We start from the raw sequence: 22,816 nt of genomic DNA, 5'->3' as shown, positions 1-22,816 counted from the left end.
TTAAAGTCATCACAAAACGCCACTTGTCTAAAAACCTGGAAACACAGTGGCTTGCTGTGTGACGCCATGATCATTTGCAGCAGAGCTTTGTGCGTGTGCTAAAAATGGATCCATCAAAACACACTGAGAAAATGGGCTTCACCTGTGAATACAGCTGCACCCTTAAATGGGAAACTTTATCTGATTCATACAGTTCCATTAAATGTCCGGGGTCACTGTGGACAGAGAATACTAAAGATGGTTGCCATGGAAACTCTGCTTTTGTTAGAATATTCCCTAAACACCGGATATATATATATATATATATATATATATATATATATATATATATATATATATATATATATATATATATATATATATATATATATATATATATATATATATATATATATAACTCACTCTTGGAAAGAAAACTGAAGGTGAGAACTGCATTAAAATTTTACATGACATCATAAAACAGAATAACAATTTAAACAATATTATTATTATTATTATTATTATTATTATTATTATTATTATTATTATTATTATTATTATTATTATTATTATTATTATTATTATTATTATAAGCAATAATATTCTAATGTTAAACAGAAGCAAATTATTAGATTATAAAGCATTGTTATTTGGTATGAAATAGAATATTTAGAAAATGATGATGATGATGATGATGATGATTAATATCAGCAAATATATTATAATATAAAACAGTATTGTAGTTTTTTATTTATACTATTTTATAATATAATGAATTAAATTGTTACATAATTAAAAAATGTTAAATGACATTATAAAATATAACAACAATTTTACAATTATTATTTTTTTATTTTTATTATTAGTATTATTATTAGCAATTATTTTATAATATAAAACAGAAGCATTATTTGGTATAATATAGAATAACTATTTAAAAATGTATGATGATGATTAGCAAATATATTAGAATATAAAACAGTATTGTTGTTTTTAATTTATTCTATTTCATAATATAACGAAGTAAATTATTAGATTATAAAACCAGTTATTTGGTATAAAATAGACTTAAAATTTTAATTATGCTATTCTATTATATATCTAGAAATGAAGGCATCTGACAAGAATACTGACGCCTTTCACGTCAGCCTACAAAATCCTCCCGCTTACTGCTGCATCTCCAGGTGGCTGAAATAAGAAGTTGGGTGGGTCGGCTGCAGCTCAGGCAGAGCAGGCTACAGGTCTGAGCTGAATGAAGGTGCACACACTTGCAAACTGGATTAAGATAGCCTTGTGTTGTCATCAGCATTTCTGTTAACACTGAAATAGTCCAGAGCATGGCATGCCACAAGAGCCGGGCTGTCAGGAGAAAATAGGGGATCATATCCTTCTGGCACCAGGCCACGTGAGCCCGGCAGAAAGAAAATAGGGGCTGCCACTGCTTAGTGTAAAATAATGGGTTTCAAGCACCTGCCATCTGCAAGACCTGATAAATAGGGATTGAAAAAGAAACTTAAGTCAGCCCTGCTGAGGGAAGTTATTTGCCATACCCTTTAAATATTTGGTTTTATAGCTTTATGATTGGGCTTTATGAGCTGAAAACTGCATATTTCATCTCCAGGTCTCACATCTTTTGGCTCTTTTATGAGATCTGTATCACATACTGCATGCTTGTTAGCATGCAAACCCCAGTCTGTTATCTTGGAAACTCAATGTTACAAAGCTCTTAAAGTAAAGCTAGATCATAACACTTCAAATAACACATTCATATTTATAGGAGAGCATATTGTGGAAACCTTCGGCCCAATACAGGCCTGTAATAATAAACTGCACTACAGTAACATAAATGTCATCAATTTGCTTTGCATCAACAGTAAAGGTCTTCACAAAATCATCCTGGCACAAGGATAGAAACCTGGCTTGACAGAAAAATTTCCTCTAAATCCCTCTAAAGCAGGAATCCTCCAAGATTCACTTCCCTGTGGAGCTTAGCTCTAACCCTTTTATGCATGCTAATCAATGTCTTCAGGACCTTATTCACTGAAATCTTTCATATATGTACGCACGGTAACCCTACACTGCTGTGTCAGTAAGCTAAACTGACCAGCTAATGGAGGCACACAAGCATTAGATCTTTTTTTACTTTCTCTCCAATTTCCGAGATGGTTTGTCAATGCTAACAACGTTGCTCTTTAGTTACTTTTAAGTCTAATAATGTGTCAGACACCATAGTTGCGCTTGTTGGTTGTCTCTGTGCCTACTGGGCCGTGATTTATTTGAAGTCCTACTTCAAATGGTGGCTAGCCGCTGGTGAAGCTAATATATGCAATGTCCAATGTCATTGTGATTTTTACAGATTGTAAATGAGAGCTGGCATTAGCGTCCTCCTGGCCAAAGAGCCCTGTTCGGCTGTAGCTAATGGTTTTAGATTAACACTAAACCCAATTACTGTTTCAGGCCGGAGAAATCAAAGAAAAGTGTAAAAATCCTCTCATTAGTCAGAGCATATGACATTGTTTTATCCTCATTAAAGACTCATTGGAGCGTTTTAAAAAAAATAAAAAAATAAAAAATATTAGGGTAAGATGCACCAAGCTTCCAAGCCAGTCACAAATCTCCATGACTTTATTCACCGCTCAAGACCAGCTGCCATAATAGATAAATGTGAGGGCACTGATCATTGAAAACCACTCAAAACACTTCATTGTCTTTCTATGAGGTTCAAAAGGCCTTTGAAATTAATAAATGACGGTTTTAATGAGTTAAATGGATCAATAATGTGTGCATGTCGCAAACATCGGCACACATGGTCCTCCTGTTGTCGTACTTGCAGCCAAATGTGCGCTGTCTCTGGCAGCGAATCCCACCCTAGATTCAAACCACTTAATCAGATCTGCATTAAAAGCACAAGCTGATCTTATTGAATAGATCTTGTTTAAATGTGATGGAGCTAATGGGAATAAAGCAATGCAAAGCCATTCGAATAATTTGTCTATGACAACATTTCTGTAAAATTATATTACATTGCTTCTTGCATGTTTTACGACATTTTAAAAGGAAAATGTCCAGTTTGTGGTTACTAAAATGTGCTAAAATCAAGTTTGAAAATAATAATACCACCTACACTAAACTGTACCTTAAACTTAATCAAGTCTTTTTTTTATTTATTATATTACGTTGCTTCTTTCAAATTTTGCACCACCAAGTGAAATATCCTGAAAGTGGCACTTAAAGCATGTTCAACTTTTTGTTCAACATATCAGCTCAATGCTATTACACTGGTTGATGTACATATCATGAAATGTCCAAGAGCCTCCGGTGAGTGGCACTAAAAGATTTTTTAACTGGGGACCCCCTCGAAATGCAATTTGACTAGTTTTGGGCAAGTTTTGAGTAACAATTGGGTGGGTTTTCTTGCGGAAACCTGGCAACCCTTCCCTCAACACAGTGCAGCAACATTTCGGTAAAATATAATGCTTCTTGCATGTTTTACAACATTCTCAACATAAATTGTGACCTGTGTTTCACAGAATTCATTGGCGAGAGCAGAACATAGCAAGTGTACCAGGTGAGGTAACAAGCAAGTTTACTGCATCAAACAAGCCATAGATATGGAGCTGTGGTAAGAGTTTTGAGGTGGCCAATCAATGCCATGAATTCAAATTCCAACAGGGCTCAGCAGGAGAGAAGGCGTAAGATCATAGCATTGAAAATGACGGTTTTCAGAAAGCATTCTGAATTCTCTACCTCTGAGGTCATACTGTCCCGTCTGTGTCACAAAGCGAGCTATAAACAGCAAGCTAGCATGACTAAAGCATCAAAAGCCCTTTCATTTCATCCACTGCAGAAGCCTTAAGCGACTCACAGTTTGTTTCCAATATCATCAGCATTTTCCCTCACCAAGGCCGTGCGTTTCCTGCCTCTAGACCCCAGCGAGAGAGGGATTGTTCGCCTTGTGCATGTTTTGGAGTGGTGGGAGGATGGAGATGAGTCATAAGAGCAGACATGATCGCAGCAAGAAATATAAAGGAACCCATCTGGAGCATCTTATGATCGCATATGCATATAAGTTGTTGATATAGGCCGGCTGAAAGAGCATGTGATTGAGAAGCTTCCCAGGTCTGCTCGTAACTGTGTGCTATGATTGAAAGCTCACCGACAGTGCCCAGACACCTTTAAATGATTGATCTCACCTCCAGTCTAACAAGAGGACTTCGTCAGCGCTGCATAAGCTCGTCTTTGATAGACAGCTTCCTCACCACCCCACCAATGCCCTCACTTGTCTCCCACCCATGACCGCACCAGTCATTACCTTTATGCTGCGAGTGGGCAGACTGGTTGTGCACTGGAGAAGATGGAAGGTAGAAATCCGTATTACTTCTTCAAGTATGACGGTTTCAAATAGTCGACTTATAATGTTGAGGATCGACTATTTAAGCGGATTTATGAATGAACAGTGAATGAAAATACAGTTTAACTAAAGCACCTTGCTAGTGTATTAATTAACTTACCCAAATGCATCCTAAATATATGGAATTAAGCAGATATATACACACAATAAACATATTACAACTCAGATCTGCAAAGTTGCAGGAGTGAATCAATCTATATGCTAGTCGCAGTATAAAAGTATTCAATTTTTAACAGCCTATAAAACCATTGGGTTTCCCGTTCATATAGCACCCCCATATGACCTTTTACACAGAAGTGTAGCTAAGAGATATTATATTAAACATATATTATATTATAATCAAATGCCATTTTAGTCAAATTTACTTGAATGAACATTACAAAATACTGACTACATTTTATTTTATTTTCACAATTTTAAACTATGATTTAAACTAATAAAAAAATAATAATAACAATACTGACTTGTAAAAAACCCTGTATAAATAAATAAATACACACACACACAGAGACACACAAACACACTAAACCTGACATTGTAATCACCCTTGTTAGTGGCCACTGCAGAGATATGGCATGCATTTCAGTGCAAGACTTTTTTTTTTCTACTCACAGCTCCAGAAAGCAGAATGAAAAATTGCATTTCATAAACTCAATCTGCCCTGTTATTGCTTTATGGCGTGTGCACTAAATCCTCTATTGTGTGGACCTTAAGGTGGCACATAAATTTCACACATTACTGTGTGTTATTTTAGATTAGGGCGGCTGCAATAACGCATCCTCAGGGCTGTCCGAGACAACATGTTTCTCATTTCCCATATTTTATCAGCTCATGGCTAGGGTTGGGAACCGAGAACCGCTCCTCCAGAACCAGATCCGTTTCTTGACAAGAACCGGAACCGGAGGCAATTAATATTTTTCGGTCCCAAAAACGGTAGTGTGATGCTTGACCAAGTGCTGTGAGCGCCCTTAATTGTGTGGCCGTTTCCCATAAAGGATGTCACAAATCAAAACGCCGCCCTGGCTCTGTAATTACTGAGCACATTGTTTCATTGTTGGGTCTTGGGTGAAGTAACCGGGTTTTCTTAACCGAATGGGGTTCCAGCACATTGAACTACATTAAACCGTACCGACGACATTCTCTGAAGACTTAGTAAACATGGGGGAATAGTACCTCCCACAAAAACCCAGTCACAGAGACTTGAAAGGGTGCAGATAACACGAAAATAAAGAGTTGAGGGTTTGTTGATAAAAGCTGTCAGACTGTTCTGAAACAGAGAACTTGATGTGTGTGTTACAGGCCAGACGGTGTGCAGGATGTGTGCTTTTGTGTTGTTTTTTGGAGACTACCTCATGCTGAGTGGGTTTGGAGTGCATCAACCAAGTGGCACATCTCATTGAGATCAAGTTAGTTGACATGGCCACCATTATGTGATGTCGTGGACCGAACTGTGAATGTCACATAACAATGACTTTTCATGGAGTGTATTATGAATCGAAAAACAATTAATTTATTGTTTATTATATAGATAATTACTGTCTTTTAATTTTATAATAGTAAGTTGTAATTGAAATAATGAGTATGCACACACACACAACATGTGCACAATTATTATATTTAAACTACATATACTATTATTTTAATGTTACTTCTTATACATTATTATTATTACAACTCTTTACTCTTCCAAGTCTCCGAATTGGTGTAAAAACCTCATTCAGAAGTGGCTTCTCAGATCACGGTCTCAACCTGGGCTTCATTCTTGTATCTGAATGTGATGAGATTGAGCACAATACCGTGCCCTGTCAATAGCACTTGCCAGAAATAAATTTATGAATAATACAACACAGGATCTGCCCTCTTCTTGCACAAAGGCACCCAAGAGAGGGGTGCTTTGACTCTTCTCTTTCCCACCAGGGTGCACGTATATCTATACACACATAAACTCTATAGACATAACTTTGGGACACAACGCAGCTCTGAAGCACACAGTAGTTCTCGCTACATGCCCACAAGCACGCACTCTTCAATTATTCCACAGACAGCTATGAAATCATCATGAGCCGCTCTGCCCCTGACATCTCCTCACTGAGCAGCTACACAAGGAACTGATCTCTCTCCATCTTTCCTAACTAATTCTGAAAGGTGGAAGAAGGGATGAGCCGGGCAGGGAGCACATCAGGGTTCTGCTATCAAACCCCATGTGTTCTTCACCCGCTGATGGGAAATAAAGCATGCAGGCTTTCTGGCAGACGGGATCTTCTCACTTTGAGGAATTCAATTAGGTGGGAAAGACAGATATGGGGTCAGACTTAAAGACATGATCCAGGGGCTCAGCTCTTTCTAAAGGGTATTCGTAACAAGTGGGGGGTGGTGCGTCTTTCAGCGAAGAGAATTAAGGAGACATGCTCAATCCCCGAACTCATCCACTCTCGAGAGATGATTGTTGAAATCTCTCATCTTTCTTTCTCGCGGTCTCTCGCTCTCGACAGACCTGCAATTAAAGCTTTGGAGCAAGAGACTCCATCAGCAAATGTCTAGCTCCTTACAAATGGAGACACAAAAGTCTGGCATTCAGAACAAATGTCAATCAACAATTGATGTCTTTGTTAGTTATAGTGCGTTTACGTCTGAAAGAGTCTATTTATGAGTAGAACAAGCACCACAAAGTCATAATAAGAGTGGGAAACTCTGTGTTGGAGGCATATTGCCAAGAAAATATGACAATATGCAATAGGTGCAGTGGTAAATTTGTTAAAATGAATAAAATTGCTAATTAATTAATTTATTGTTCATTAACGTTTTGAATCAGTTTTTATTTTTATATTTTGTTTATGTTTTCATTTTCATTTTATAGTTTTAGTAATTTTATTTGGTGTAATTTTCAGTATTTTTTTTGTTATTGTTGTTGTTTTAGTCATATTTAGTCGATTTTATTTAAGTTTTATTTATTTTATTACATCAAATTAAACTAAATGCAAATAAGAAATATTGCTTTGTCAACTATTTGAAATAATATGTTTTTATTTTTAAGATTATTTTAATTAATGTTTATTTTATTTAAAGTAACCAAAAAATCAGTTTTATTTTTAGTTAATTATTATAACCCTGACAACTATGAAATAATACATAGTAATTTAGTTTACAGCACCTTTATAAACTGCATAAAAATGCATATGCAAATTTTTTTATTCACACTGTAGAACTGGAGTAAGAAAAAAAACTTGCTGTATTATTTGTAGAAAAGGTACACTGCTATCTTGCTCCCACCAAAGTAATGTGAATGCACCTGATGTCATAATTAAGACTTACCCAACTAAAAAAAAACATCTTCCCAGGTAAGAAGGACTCAAATGCACAATCATTTGACTGTACACTTAACAACCTAGCTTACAGCATAGAAATACAGCTACAACTGGCAACTATGCAACCTAGCCTAAAGCATAGCATAGACTAAAAATGCCTACACTGTAAAATACTACTTTAATAAAACAACCTTTACTTTGATGTTTATAGAAAAAAGTTGTACAGTTACTAGCGTGATTGTTGAGCGCAAACTCCTTTCTGCCACAAATTCTAAAGATTTCAAACAAAATGCAATTTCACACAATGAAAGCTCAAACAATTACTAAGAAGATATTTTAAAGGTAACTTTCAAAGTATTTGTTTCCATACTATGAAAGTCAATGGCTACCATCAACTGTTTGGTTACCAACATTCTTTAAAATAACTTCCTTTGTGCTCAACAGAAGAAAGCAACTTATATGTCTGGAACAACTTAAGGGTGAGTAAATGACATTTTTCATTTCTGGGTGAGTCAATCAGACTCATCCATGAAGTCTGAACTTCTTGAGTCTGCATGATTGATTTGAACACTGAAGTCAGCGGTGAGGTGGGATTTGCCGGTAACTAGTATGTGGGGGGGGGGGGGGCTGTTAAATCACGCACAGTCAATCAAAATTAATCCAGCCTGGTAATATGGCAGAGATCTAACCAAATCAAAAGGTAAAAAGCAAATGATTAAATGGTCCTGCATTCCCACGGGAAATGCTGGAAGCTCTGATATGCCACCGTACTGAATGTGTCATACACATCCGCTCTACCACTGGTGGCTGAAGATAAACCCAACCTATTTCCATAGTTATTAGTCTTCTTTTTACTCCTCGCCAATATTGCCAAATCAAATGTAACCCTCGCCTTAATTGCTCAGACCTATCAGGGTATTAAATGTTCAGTCTTTTTAAACGTTCTGTTACGGTTTATTCTTTGGGCTTGAAATATTTAAAAAGTCACTTAAATCAAATTCCAATTACCAATCTAAAACATCCCATTGGGTGCCATGGTTGTAATTATTTAGGGAAAAGTAACGCTCCAAGTTTCCAAAGCAATTATGAATTAATTAAAACAAGATATCCTCATAAATTAGTAATGAACGTACGTGAACTACATCTCCTTTGTTGACGTTCTTTGCTCGTATCAATATTCAAGCTTTAATTATGGCAAATTATGGTCGTGTAATTGCACGTTTTTACTTAAAGGCATGACCTGCTGATGCTGTTTGTGCTCAGCATAAAAAAAAAATTCAATACACTGGAGGTTTTAAAATGAACCACCCTGCAATCATGCTAACAATATAAAGACCTGAATCTAAAAGGAATGTTAAAGGGGTCTCCTTATTCCCTCTCTGTTCGTAGGTGTCTTAGCTTGATGAAAGCTAGGCCAGACAGGAAAGTCTCTGATGTGTTGAGAAGAATACAAAGCAAGGTAATAAAATACTAGCGTGAGAAAAACAGGGAGTGGGACCTTATAAAAGCAGACAAATAACATCATTTTTAGAAAGGAAACACTTAACAGGAATTTCTACGCTGCCCAGAGACAAAGTTGGGAATCAGTTGTCAATGAACTGAATTTAGATGCTTTGCATATCCATTTTCAGAATCACCTCGAATGATTCTTAAAGTCCTGTGACAAAACAGACTACAAAAAAAAAAAATACCTGTTTCAAAGATTCACTTTTGAATTAATCTGTTCAATGTGTTTAGAAGTCCTCAATCACCCAATATCGGTGGACACCAAATAGTGTAAAATATTCATCATTAAAACAGACAAATTCAGGATTCACTTGAATGAATGACTGAATGAATTCTACAAAATTTTATCACATTGATTTCTGGCATTATCTACTGAATGTCTCTACAGTCAGACTGAAATATCCAAATATTGAGGTACTGAGGTAAATCTACCAAACGGGCTTATCTATTAACACAACATAAAATGAAAATCGATTTGCATTAAAAAAGAAAAAAAGAAAAAATATTCTGCTGATCTATTTAAAATGATAAATATCAGTTTTTAAAAGTTATGGACCATGAAGCACAAGAAGTCATACGTTTGAATTTCACATTTGCCTTTCAAGAAAACTTCAAGTGGGTTAAATATCCATCCCCAAATTCAACGTGCGTTTTTATTGAACATTAATAGGATAATGAGGCTAAATGTCAGACTTGACACACGCCAGGAGGCAGAGGAACTCCTTGTTCCCTCTGCAGTTTGATGTTACTGTTTTATCTTTTTTGCTGGATGCTGATTCCAGCACCGTGGGCCGATGGATGGAGGATGAAGGGAGTTTGACGGGGGTGGAGAGCTATTTATGAATGCGCAGGACATGCACCGGCTGTGCTCTCATTAAAACTCCTCTCACGGAGGAGGAGGAATATGGCCCACACCCTCTGCAAGGCTTTCCTTCACCGCAGTCTAGGCCAAAATTCACAAATGAAACATGACTGGGAACACTGACCCAGGATCAAGCTTCCACTTGTCTCTTATTGTGCGTATGAACATATAAAACTATTTCAGAGCCATCAAGCTAATGATATATAATGACACTTTCAGAAGATGACAACTCCACATTTTTGGTCAGTCGTGTTGAGGAAAGACGATGAAGACCGCCTCCGAATCGCAGATGGAAAAGACAGATTTGGCATTAAATCGAGTTGAAGGAATTATTCTCTCCATCTCAGTAATAGGAAATTAAAAAATCTTCAGCGGCAGCTGTGTAATTAGGCCTGTAGATCTTGGATCTTGGCCACTCTCCACCGCTTGCCACAAACTGGTTCTCATAAATGAGATCGCCAGGTCAGAGCACCTGTTAGGCAGATTGAGAACTTTTCATTATCATAGAAAACAGCTTGGCAACATCTTTTCAACAGCAGGACACCGACCCAGACCACAAACACATACTGTATATGGCCTGGAAAATGAACGTTTGAATCATGCTGAGATGATGTTAGACATGACTGTGATTCTACAGTCATCAGTTCTTCAGATTTTAAAATGCTGGGAGATTTGAATCTCAATTTTGCACTTTCACTGGATGATAAAAAAGAATATAAAACAGCATATAGATTTAAGGTGTGGTCACATTAGCATTTCAGCAAAATTGTCTACAATGGTGTAGTGATGTATAAAGCACAGCTGAAACAGCAGTAACTTTTAAACCGAGTACAGTATCTTTTATGTTGAACAAAAAATGTCTACAAATCCTTCAGCAACACTTAAAAGAGGTTTTAAAAATTGATTCAATGATTTAAATCTTCACAAATATTAATTGTATCAAGGAAGTTGTGATATTTTAACTGGAAAATCAGATAAAGTATGTGTTAAAAGTCTCTACTCTGCAAAGTCTTAAGGTACTTTTAAATATGTAAATTATATGCTGATGAAATCTTCACATTAGAATATAAAAGTTAGCTTCAAACAGCTATTTTTACAGTCTGCTACAAGATTTACCACACTGTGGTTGGGTTACTTCACATCTAAGAATAAGTCTGACGCACACTTGGCAGAGGAGGCAGTCAATTTATTCCAGAGTCCTACGACTAGAATCCCAAAACAAGTTTTCAAGACACCATCACAATGACCTTATAGAGACTCGGCCACTTGCAGTCGGAAGGTAACATTTCATTACACAGAGAAATGCCTGAGATAGGAGGCAAAATCCCACTTAGCCTTTCATCACAGAAAAGCTCCCCTGGAATCCTAAACAGGCCCCCAAAAAGACAAGGCGCTTTCAGGGAACAGCGATACGCGGCTAAACCCAACCTGCATCTGCCTGGCGCAGGTGCCCTCTAAGACGCTCAATCCCATTTGGGACGCCCACTCTTGTTTTTCTATTGCTGTGGCTTCCTGTGAATAGCAATGAGTATCACAAACAACTAGGACCCTGGAAGCCCTCAGCCATGTGCTTACAACCTCCTATAAGGCCTCTTTGGTTTTAAAACATCAGTCATAAGTCAACATGTGTCAAGTCTGCCTGCACGGGCTTACCTGCTATAGACACTACATGTATGGAATTATATTGCGGACTTTATTCCAAATTGTATTTGCAATTGCGTTTTCAATTTGTGGACACATTAAATGTGACATAATCCAAACGCAAATGCAAATCGCGCATTACCGTTTGCATTTTTGTTTAAGCGAACGCACAGTGTCTGCCAAATTTTAAATGGAAATGCAAAGTCTGTTTGCAATTGTGTTTCCCATATCTTACGAGCTGTGAGCCTGTCATATTTAAATAGCAATATTAATTACCACATTTGCCTACACTCTCTCTGCACTGTGCATGTAAACTGCCAAAACTGAAATGGAATCGCAATTCCTTTTGCATTTGAATTTCCAATGTCTACACGGAAACCTGTCAATCAAGTGACAGGGGTGGGGCCATTTTATTGGGCGTGTTTGCATTGGGAAGTGACGTCACTCACAGTCGACGGTAATAAAAGAGGCAATTGATATAATATTTCGATTCATTTGTAATGATTGTATATATACACATTTCCCTGAACGAAGTACATTTCTGCTGCTATTATTATGTTTAAATGAAAAATGAAAGGAGGCAGTGGCATTTCATATCCATTTTGTTTTATTGTAAATATACAGTGAGGAAAATTGCAGAAAATTTCCAATCAAGGAAATGTGACCGTGTTAACTTGTGACCTGTGTTTACCTATTATGAAAATAAACCATAGCAGACCACTGACTACATTTTATGGTTCATGATGTTAAAGAACATTTCATAACGTCTCAGACAACTGTACATTTGTGTCTACTGTGTTTTAATTATAAACACTATCGATTAACTCATATTTACCATAGTAAAACATGGTACATTTTAGTATGATCGAAGAAGAAACATCTTTTTTAAGTAAAGCTTCACAGGATAGAAAAGATGGAAGTAATTTTTAAGACAAATCCTTAACATTATTGGTTATTACGTATTTAGATGACAGAGTCCACACTAATTGATTAATAATTATTTATAACCGTCGACTGTGAGTGACGTCACTTCCCAATGCAAACACGCCCAATAAAATGGCCCCACCCCTGTCACTTGATTGACAGGTTTCCGTGTAGACGTTGGAAATTCAAATGCAAAAGGAATTGCAATTCCATATGAGTTTTGGCAGTTTACATGCACAGTGCAGAGAGAGTGAAAAGGCAAATGTGGTAATTAATATTGCTATTTAAATATGACAGGCTCATAGCTCGTAAGATATGGGAAACACAATTGCAAATGGACTTTGCATTTCCATTTTTAATTTGGCAGACACTGTGCGTTCGCTTAAACGAAAATGCAAACGGTATTGCACGATTTGCATTTGCATTTGGATTATGTCACATTTTATGCGTCCACAAATTGAAAACGCAATTGCAAATACAATTTGCGATTCCTTTTGAATAATGTCCGGAATATCATTCCATACTACATGTGTACAGCTTAGCAGGGAGATTCAAGATGTAGTAATGGAACGTAGAGAAAAAGATATTATGTAACATTCACAGGTTTGGTATTGGTAAGATTTTTATAAGTTTTATATTTGTATATATTTATAAAATGTAATTTATTCCTGTGATAGCAAAGCTGAATTTTCAGCATCATAACTCCAGTCTTCAGTGTCACATGATCCTTTAGAAATCATCCGGATATGCTGATTTGATACTCAAGAAACATTTCTTATTATTGTCAATACTTTTCATAAAAGATACATTTTTCAGGATTATTTAAAGAGAATTTGCATCTATACTCATGTAGCCAGACCTAATGTATAATAACCAGCAGCTTACACTGGACAAGAACCGCACACTGATTGACATCTGTAAGAGCCAATCCAAGGGAGGTTTAGCGATTTATCTTAAATTAATTATACCACAATAATAAAACTGAATAGAAAACTGTTTAAAAATAAATAAATAACAAATAAAATGTTTTTAAAGAACACAGAAAAATGTAAACAAGTCAATAAAACAGCAGAAAGTAAATAGAAAATCAGTACAGACTAACAGAATTAAGAAGAATATCTAGTCTACGTGCTACTTAAAGTATAAAAAAAATACTTCAATATCTTTCAAAGATTAAAAAAATAGAAAAAGATTTTTCTTTGAAACTTTACATTTTTTCCTTCACAACTACACAACCTACGGTCCGTGCGGACTAATTGCATAAATGCAAATAAAGAAATGTGTGCTCTTACTCTTGGAAGATGTGTATAGCCAATCGGATTAGAGTTTACAAGACTAAGAAGGGGCTGTAGGTCTGCCATCAGAGACTAATTATGTCTTTCAACACAGTCAGCTCTTATCCAATGTGATCTAATCAATGTAAATGCACATTACAATCAGGTGTAAAGAGTCTGACATTCCTTTATTTCACAACGAAAATGGAAAAGAGCAATTGTATTCAGATCTGGCCTGAAAGTCCTTTGCAAAAGCAAGCAAGCATGAACAAGGCATGCCGTTAAAGACGCCGCTACTGCCTACCTGTGGACGCCTTTCATCTGCTCTATAGCCGAGAAATAAACTGCTGCGGATCATTCATACTGTTCTACAGTCTATCAGGCGCTTCATTAGCCATGCAATGAATAAAAGATCAGTGGCAAGAAGGAGGGATAGAAAAAAAATGAGAAAGAGGATGGGAGAGCACTAGGAACAAGAGAAAATGAAAACAAAGGAAATCTAAAACAGCAGCGGACGAAATTACCTCCCAAATGTTCATGATTGAAACCCAAAGCTCCCTCCCTGTATTATCCACCATCTATGGCAGTTGAATATACTAGATTGGAATGTCACCGTAATTGTTATTCCATTACTTTTGGCTCAATCAATAGCTTTCTATTGAATTAGGAAAAATTGGGATGTGCTTGTGTTTAATTAACTTTCATAATCGACAGTGGCTAAAAATTGCCTTGCTGGCAGAAAAAAAAAAGAGCCGCAAATAATGTTTTCCTAGTCATAAAGAGACAGGAGTTTTTTTATGTCTTCTAAAGAGGCAGGTTGGCAAAATGCTTTATCGTGTGCTGAAAGGAGAGAGTGATCAATATTTTATCATGGTCTATGACCACTACAAGACCTCTCCAGATGTCAGGGCAATGGCATTATGACAGACAAGAGGTGCATCATGTAAACCCAGCTTCTCACACTATCAATAAAGTCAGTGTCTTTCTAACTAACAGTGACAGATTACATGACCTGCTTACCCAAAACATCCACAAACTTACATCAAACCGCCATGTGACCTCGACATCTCTGGCTGTCATTCTTACAACTTCAGCTAAATTTAGGGTGTGATTCCCCATCAAACACACAAACAGAAGTGTTCTCAGTGTGGGGTCTGACAAAGCGCTGTGTAACTTATTTGTAGACGCAGCGGGAGGGGGAGTGGCATGCACATATTTTTACACCACACTGTTTCAACACAACAGCGGCCATCATTGTGCCTCAACTTCCTACTGTTATTTAGTGTCATATACAGCCAGCAGCTACTGATACATTTGCCTTTGTTTAATACAATAAAAACAGAAAATTATAATCACATCATGGGCTACATCTCAAGCACTAAATGTACAAAGGTGATTCATAGGTCGTCAGTAGTAGTATAGTATAATTAATAGTAATAATAATAATAATAATAATAATGTTATTATTATTATTATTACTCTATGTATTTTATAGTTTTGTTTTTAATATTCATATTGTACTTATACTACTACTACTACTACTAATAATAATAATAATAATAATAATAATAATAATATAAATATATTATAATATTATAGTATTAGATTAGATTAGATTAGATTCAACTTTATTGTCACTGCACATGTAGGTACAAGGCAACGAAATGCAGTTAGCATCTAACCAGAAGTGCAATAAGCAGTAAGTACAGAATAGAGGTCTATAATATGTACAATAACTATACAGGTAAGTATTATGGACATAATTTACAGATATTAAATACTATAAGCACGATATACAGATAGGTGTACTATGAACATACTATACAGATGGGCTATGTAAAAGTGTATGTACACTATAGGCAGAACTATGAACATAATTTACAGTATTGCAATGGACAGTAAAGTGCATAGAAAAAAAAAATTTTCAATGTGCAAATGGATTATACATTGTTCCTGGATGAACAGGCAGTAGTGCAAGTAATAACAAGTTACTTTTTGCTTGTTGTGAGTAAATAAATAAATCAGAGTGTTGAAGAGGGGGGAGGAGTCTATGTGTGGTGTGGGGGGAGTTGAGGTGTGTCAGAGGGCAGAGTTCAGCAAGGAGACAGCTTTAGGGAAAAAGCTGTTCCTGAGTCTTGTGGTCCTTGTCCGGAGGCTCCTGAAACGCCTTCCGGAGGGGAGGAGGTTAAACAGTTCGTGGTCAGGGTGAGAGGAGTCCTTGAGAATGCTGCGAGCTCGACGTAGACAGCGTTTCTTCTGGATGTCCTCAAGAGCAGGAAGCGGTGTCCCTGTGATGCGCTGGGCAGTTTTCACCACCCTCTGCAGTGCCTTGCGGTCAGCCACTGAGCAGTTCCCATACCAGACTGTGATGCAACTGGTCAGGATGCTCTCGATCGCACACCGGTAAAAGTTCACCAGGATGGTTGAAGACAACTGGTTCTTCTTCAGTGTCCTGAGGAAGAAAAGGCGCTGGTGAGCCTTTTTGACGAGGCTGGAGGTGTTTGTGGCCCAGGACAGTTCCTCCGAGATGGTGGTTCCCAGGAACTTGATGCTTGAAGCTGGAGACACGTTCAACAGCCAGCCCGTTAATGTGGATGGTAAAAAAAAAATATTGATATATTTTTTATATTTTTATCATGAAAATATGATACCTTTATGTATTGATACTACAGCTACTATTACTCTACTACTAATAATTATTATTATAATAACAAATATAAAAAATTATGATGATAATTATTATTATTATTTTCTCTCTGTAATTATAATGTTATTATATCACTATGTTTTTAATAATACCTTTATAATAGTAATAATAATTATTAGTAGTATTATTATTGATACATTTATGTATTCATTATTTATATACTATCACTACTACTACTACTACTACTACTACTACTACTACTACAGTATACATTATAAATGCATTAATTAAATATAAATAAATGCACTATTATTATTATAAATGTTATTATTATTGTTGCTGTTGTTGTTCATTTCAGATAACACAACTATTAAAACTACCTACAACTGTAAATAAGATTTGGTATGTATGTATGTTTATATGTATGTGGTTCTGCAAGCCAAATGCAAACACAGTTCCACTTGTGTCACTTAATACGTGGATGCATACACCAGATCTTCCACTTCATAAACATGTCCAACACTGGACAAATTCCATCAAATCCACAAAACTAAAATGGGCCAATTCAACGTTACAGAAAGAGTCTCCAATCGATAGCACACGGCCTCATTTCAATGACATTATTTATGACTGAAGGCAGCCACCCAATACATAAAATGGAAAACGCAAGCTAAGCCGTTATTGGGAAAGATTCCCGATTAACACAGCACATCGAGACCTTTACTATGTCATACGTTCATATCTGCATCTATTCTTTGAGGTCAGCCTGCTCTATATTGATCTTTCTGCCATTATGGTTATCATAAAGAGGGCCTCCAGCCACATTATGAACATCAGGGGTCATACAAATGAATGCTTCCCATTACTCTGCTCGGGACAGTAGTGGGTCAGTCCATGTTAGCACACACCGAGATCAGTAATGTGCTCCTCCAAAATCCATAATTTGCACATTAGCAAGAACTTTGCTTTCTTTCGGCTGATTTAACGAGTTGTTAAAAGGTTGTCATGTCTAAAATATCATTGAAAATAATAATGTGAATGACATGCTCATTCATGCGTGTGCTTATGTCACTAATATCATAACGTAATGATAAACAAAAAGCTTTTTAAGCTCTCAAGGTCAAAGGAAAAGTCACAAAAGGGCTTTTAATAAAAAATAATAATAATAATACACACTACAATAAAAGAGTTTTGTAGGTTAAGAATGTCAAACAACCATTTCTGAAGACACTGGTTTCTTTTGATCCAACACCTAAGGCTCTCAAAATTGCCAAATTCCACCTGCGCTTTTGTAAATAAATAGGCAGCAAATAAAAGAGGGACTTGCTTAGACTTCACAAGGTTCATAAATGTGTTTTTTTTTTAATCTGTGTTTTTTTTTTTTTTTTTTTAAGCCAATAAGTCTGTCATCCAAATTGTTTTCAAAACAGAAGTTTTGTTTTGCATGAGTTCAGTTGCAAAGAAGACAGAGCTAACAATTATTAAACCTCAAGCCAATAAAGAGAGGAAGCAGCGCTGATACTACTGAATTTTATACACTTTTTCGAAGTAGTTAAGCTTCTAGTTCTTAAACCATGTAAAATGAGCTTCAGGTAATTAGGATAAAATAAATAGGATAGCTGATTTTTATTAAAAAAAAATTAATATTTAGGGATATTAAAGGATTTAACCCTTTTATGAATAAACTAAACACAAAACTGTTGAAAGTAATCTATAAAACAAAATAAATCTATAATTCTCCTTCATTCAGACTGAAGACTTTACTAACCCCTTCACAAATAAATAAATTAAATAAATAAACAACATTCGTTCGTCTGACCTAAACAAAAACCAGTAAATAAAAACTGAACATACTTTTAACTGACAGACAGACAGACAGACAGATAGGTAGATAGATAGATAAAATTTTAAAATAAAATAAAATAAAAGTGTCTGAGACCCAAAAAGAACGAATGACGTTTTTTGTAAAGAATAGTTTTGTCTGTAAGTGTAAACATATATAGAGAGTTTTTTTTTTTGTTTGTTTGTTTTTTTATCTATATTCAGTTCTCATGAAACAAAAATCTTTTTAATATTGAGCCTGATCTTTCAAGATTCAGTTTCTGAGACCCTGAGGTACATTACATCTGTTTGGAAAGGATTCACACTTGCATGTTGACGTTCATGGGACATCTACAAATCCAATAAATATCATATGCATTTCAGAAAGCCCATGGCAAGCATTTCTATAGTGTCTCAATATCTCCAAGACCTATTATTGAGGTATTACAACCAGGTTATGAAACCCCCCAAAAAAGCTAATGTAAATTAAATCCTATTGCGTTTCCTTACTCTGATAACAACCCTCTTTACCTCTTTCAGACTCTCCTAGCACAACATATGCTATGGATGATTTCACAGCTTCTAACATGGTTTCCAGCAGCCACATCCAGACAGACCATGCTGAAATTAGCTGGCCTTGCACATAACCACACCTGCCAGCACAAAATACGCCTTACAAGTCACAGATCATTAAGCATTACCAACCAAATATTGACGATCCATAAAAAGCTCAGTCGACATTTTGCCTAGTTAAAAGGAACCAAACTCTCCCTTCCTGGTCCTTTCTCGAGAAAGAAAGTTTGATCATCACATAAGGAGTGTAATTATGGATCCATTTGTGCCCTGAAGCTATTGTTTGATTACTTGAATGCAGCAATCAAGCAGGCAGGCGACCGAAGTAAAATGAGAAAAAAATAAAAATCCTTCTTATGCACAACGACGAGCACAACACATCAGCATACAGTAGAAGCCATTTGAATTTCCATTCAAATGTTCTTCAATGAGTTTTTTCTTGCTTTTTCCATCTATCAGCAGGTATGTGACACTGCTGATGGCTTTTATAGGTGCCGATTTGCAACGGCCACTTTACTTTGAAAACGCTTTTTGAAAAGCTCCAGTGTAATTGAGCTTCGGAGATCTTTCCAAAGTGACGCCATTTAGATTTCAGGGAGTCATTTTCAACTAGGCCTATCTGAAACTGTTGCTAATCCACTCTTTTTAATCACACATGAAATTAGGCTCTCAGACAATGGTCTACAGACACAGAGACCCCTGGGACAGCTGAATGGAGACTGAATGGTGAATCAACAACTTGTTTTCTTACGTTAGTCATCCTGTTGCACAAAACCCTCCTGCACAATATTGGACTCTATGTGCCACAAATAAACCAAATAATAATAATAATAATAATAATAATAATAATAATAATAATAATAATAAAAAATGAAACAATAAAAAAATGATAGTTATTTTATTTTTATTTAGATCAATATTTTCATTTAAATTTAAGACATTGACCCATTTATAAAAAATAATAATAATTATTATGTTTAATATATATTTTGAGATATTAACCCTAAATATATTAATACATTTGGGTTAGGGTTAAGGATAGGGTTAGTTCAAATTTATTCAAAACTCTTTAATAATTAAATTAATTTAAAAAAGTAACATTTTAAAGATTGTTAACCCTTTAATGCATACATACATAAACAAAAAATAAATAATGTTGAAATAAATATATATAATTGTCCTTGAAATTGAAGATATGATTAACCCTTTTAGAAATCCAATTGTTTCAATTACTCAATTAAATTAATATATAATATATTCAATAAATAATCTATAATTGTTATAGATTAAGACAGACCATTTGTTGCAGCATAAAGACTTTAATAAGAGGGATCTGGAATATTGTTTATATTCTGGCCATCCATTATGACATTCCATTAGCAAAATAAAATAATAGTGCTGCTAATACATAAATATCATTATTGAGTGTACAAAAAAAAAGAAGACAATTAGCATAATGGATAGGCTTGATGAAAACAAATGAGCAACACTAAGTGTACTCGATTACGCTGATGTAAAACAAACAGAAGACTGCAACAAAGCTGGGAAAAACATCCATATATTGTTAAAACTGCAAGCATGACAAACTCTATTTTGGGTTGTTCTCACTCAAAAATTGTATAAAAAAAAGTAAAAATAGATGGACCTCAATCACTTGTGATGCCATCAAATATTATTTCACATTAGTCATATTATGCAGTGGCCCCGGAAAGTAATTTACATACTGAAAATCGCATGTTGGAGATGCTATTGCAAATGCTGATAGTTGTTTTCACAGGACCCGACTTCATTTATTTAATTTTATGTATTTTTTCACTTCCAAGGTGTTTTTTAGTGGATGGATGAAATCAATTTCCCTCAAGTAGACACAAGTGTCATATAGTCTAAACTGTGGTTTTAACTTAACATTTCACAAACAGAGGTGTTAGCTTTCATGAAAAGTGTCTTTATTTTATCTTCATTTAACTAAATAGTGATTTGATAAACATACATAAATATCATTACATTATATGTATAAGTAAGGTTTCCAAATATTTGGGGGTCAACTGTAAATCTAAAAAGTAGTAAAATTCACATATTAGAATTGATTTCATGTGGCACCAAAGACTGGAGTAATGATGAAGCCTTAGTGAGCATAAGAGACTTCTTTGAAAAATATTAATCTTCAATGAAAAATCTTACTGACATAAAAACTACTGTGATATTATTCATAACACACTACTGTATATGGGGCAAGTTGTCACTGTGGGAACCTGCATTTAAATTGCTAACAGCATAATGGGAAATTTAACAGCTCTCAAGGCAAAAAATAACTAAAAATGGCAGTAATGAGAAACATTTATGTAAAAACGCTGATCATATGACAGCATCCCCATGTGACAACTTGCTCAGGTCTCCTCTAAATGGCCTCCAAGGTTTCAGCTGGCCTCGCTTTATATCTAATAGTAATACTGAAGCTAGTTGGCCTGAAGGAGGAGAATCGCCATCATTTGTAAATTGGTCAAGGTCATGTGAATACAATAGAAGTGGGTTGATGACTCGTCGGGGAATGCCAACTAAAAATATAGGCCACTTTTTCAGAAAACTCTCAATCCTGCTCCTGAAGTACCCCACATCACACTGTGGATGTCAACCTTTTGATTTATATAATGAACTCATTAGCTGAGGCTCCAAGACCAGATTTGGGTGTCAAATAAGAAAACACCCAAAATGGGCAGCACAGGACTAGGATTGTTTCAAAAACTGGCAGACTTACAGGAGCTGTCCACCATCAGAGGGTGCTGAAACCTATACAGCTACTGCACAAAAATAAATCTTTAAAGCAAACAACAAGTCAAAAGCAAATAAGTGAGAAAGGACTTGCACACTTAGAGAAAGCTCCCTGATCAGTGTACTCTGGCTTTGCAGTTTAGACGCTGGAAAAGGTTACCACTATCCCCTCTAGTGGCCTTACAAAGTGACTGGAGACAGAGCTGTAAAAACGTCTCCAGTTGGCATACACCATTATGTCATTTCCTTGATAGAATGTGATGGAAAAAAGTGAATCCATCACAAAGCGCTTTAGAATTATCATGGCATCCTTTTGTAGACAATTACCATTAAACAATCAATCATGAATAAGGTTTTTGTTCACCAAAATGCACTCTTTTGTTTTCATGCGCTGCACCAGCGTTGATATTATTCAACGAAAACATGATCTGTCTTGCATTTTTCACATTTGTAGCTTTAAATTATTGATATTATGTAATGAAAACAGAACCAGACTGATGGCATATGTCCGGGAGAATCAGTGTTAAACCATGATGGCCCATTTGAGGAACATTTTGAGAGAGTCTGAGAACTGATGTCTTTATATGACAAAACTAATAGCTTTTGCAATTCAAAATGTCATTATTTGGCATCCAAATCTGGTTGAAGACAACAACGTTAATGTTTTCTTTGCTCTAGGCGTTATTATTTAGTTGCTCGGATCAGCTGAGGGCCATTACGCAGCTCTCCTATTTTTCCCAAAACCATCAGAGTCCATCAAAAACCCCATCATATAGCTATTACAGCATTAATGTTTCTATCTTCTTTTACTTACCCAACTTTAACCTTCTAATAGAAGTCAAACACTGGAACATCAGTTTTGAAATTATTGCATAAAAGAGATCTGACTTAAATTCTCCATGCACTTCAAACTCATGTAAAGCCTTTTTTCCTCTCTCTCTCTCTCTCTCTCTCTCTCTCTCTCTCTCTCTCTCTCTCTCTCTCTTTAATAGCACAATACACCTTTGACGAATGTGACAAAATTTCTTTTGGGATTCCTGTCTTGAATACAAAGACGCTTCTATAAAGACTCCTCTCTGTAAAGTAAAAAAAATAAAATAAAAA

At 35.7% G+C, this 22,816-nt stretch overlaps 1 protein-coding gene across 1 annotated transcript in view; it reads right to left on the bottom strand.

Moving 5' to 3' along the window:
- LOC113073595 (NT-3 growth factor receptor-like) overlaps positions 1-22,816 on the bottom strand; it is an 82,674-nt gene that overhangs the window by 58,611 nt on the left and 1,247 nt on the right. The gene's annotated exons all lie outside the window — the stretch shown is intronic.

Source organism: Carassius auratus, unplaced genomic scaffold (assembly GCF_003368295.1).
Source record: "Carassius auratus strain Wakin unplaced genomic scaffold, ASM336829v1 scaf_tig00012437, whole genome shotgun sequence".
Taxonomy (NCBI): domain Eukaryota; kingdom Metazoa; phylum Chordata; class Actinopteri; order Cypriniformes; family Cyprinidae; genus Carassius; species Carassius auratus.
The sequence above is the reverse complement of the archived record's forward strand: the minus strand, read 5'-3'. Positions and strand labels throughout refer to the sequence as shown.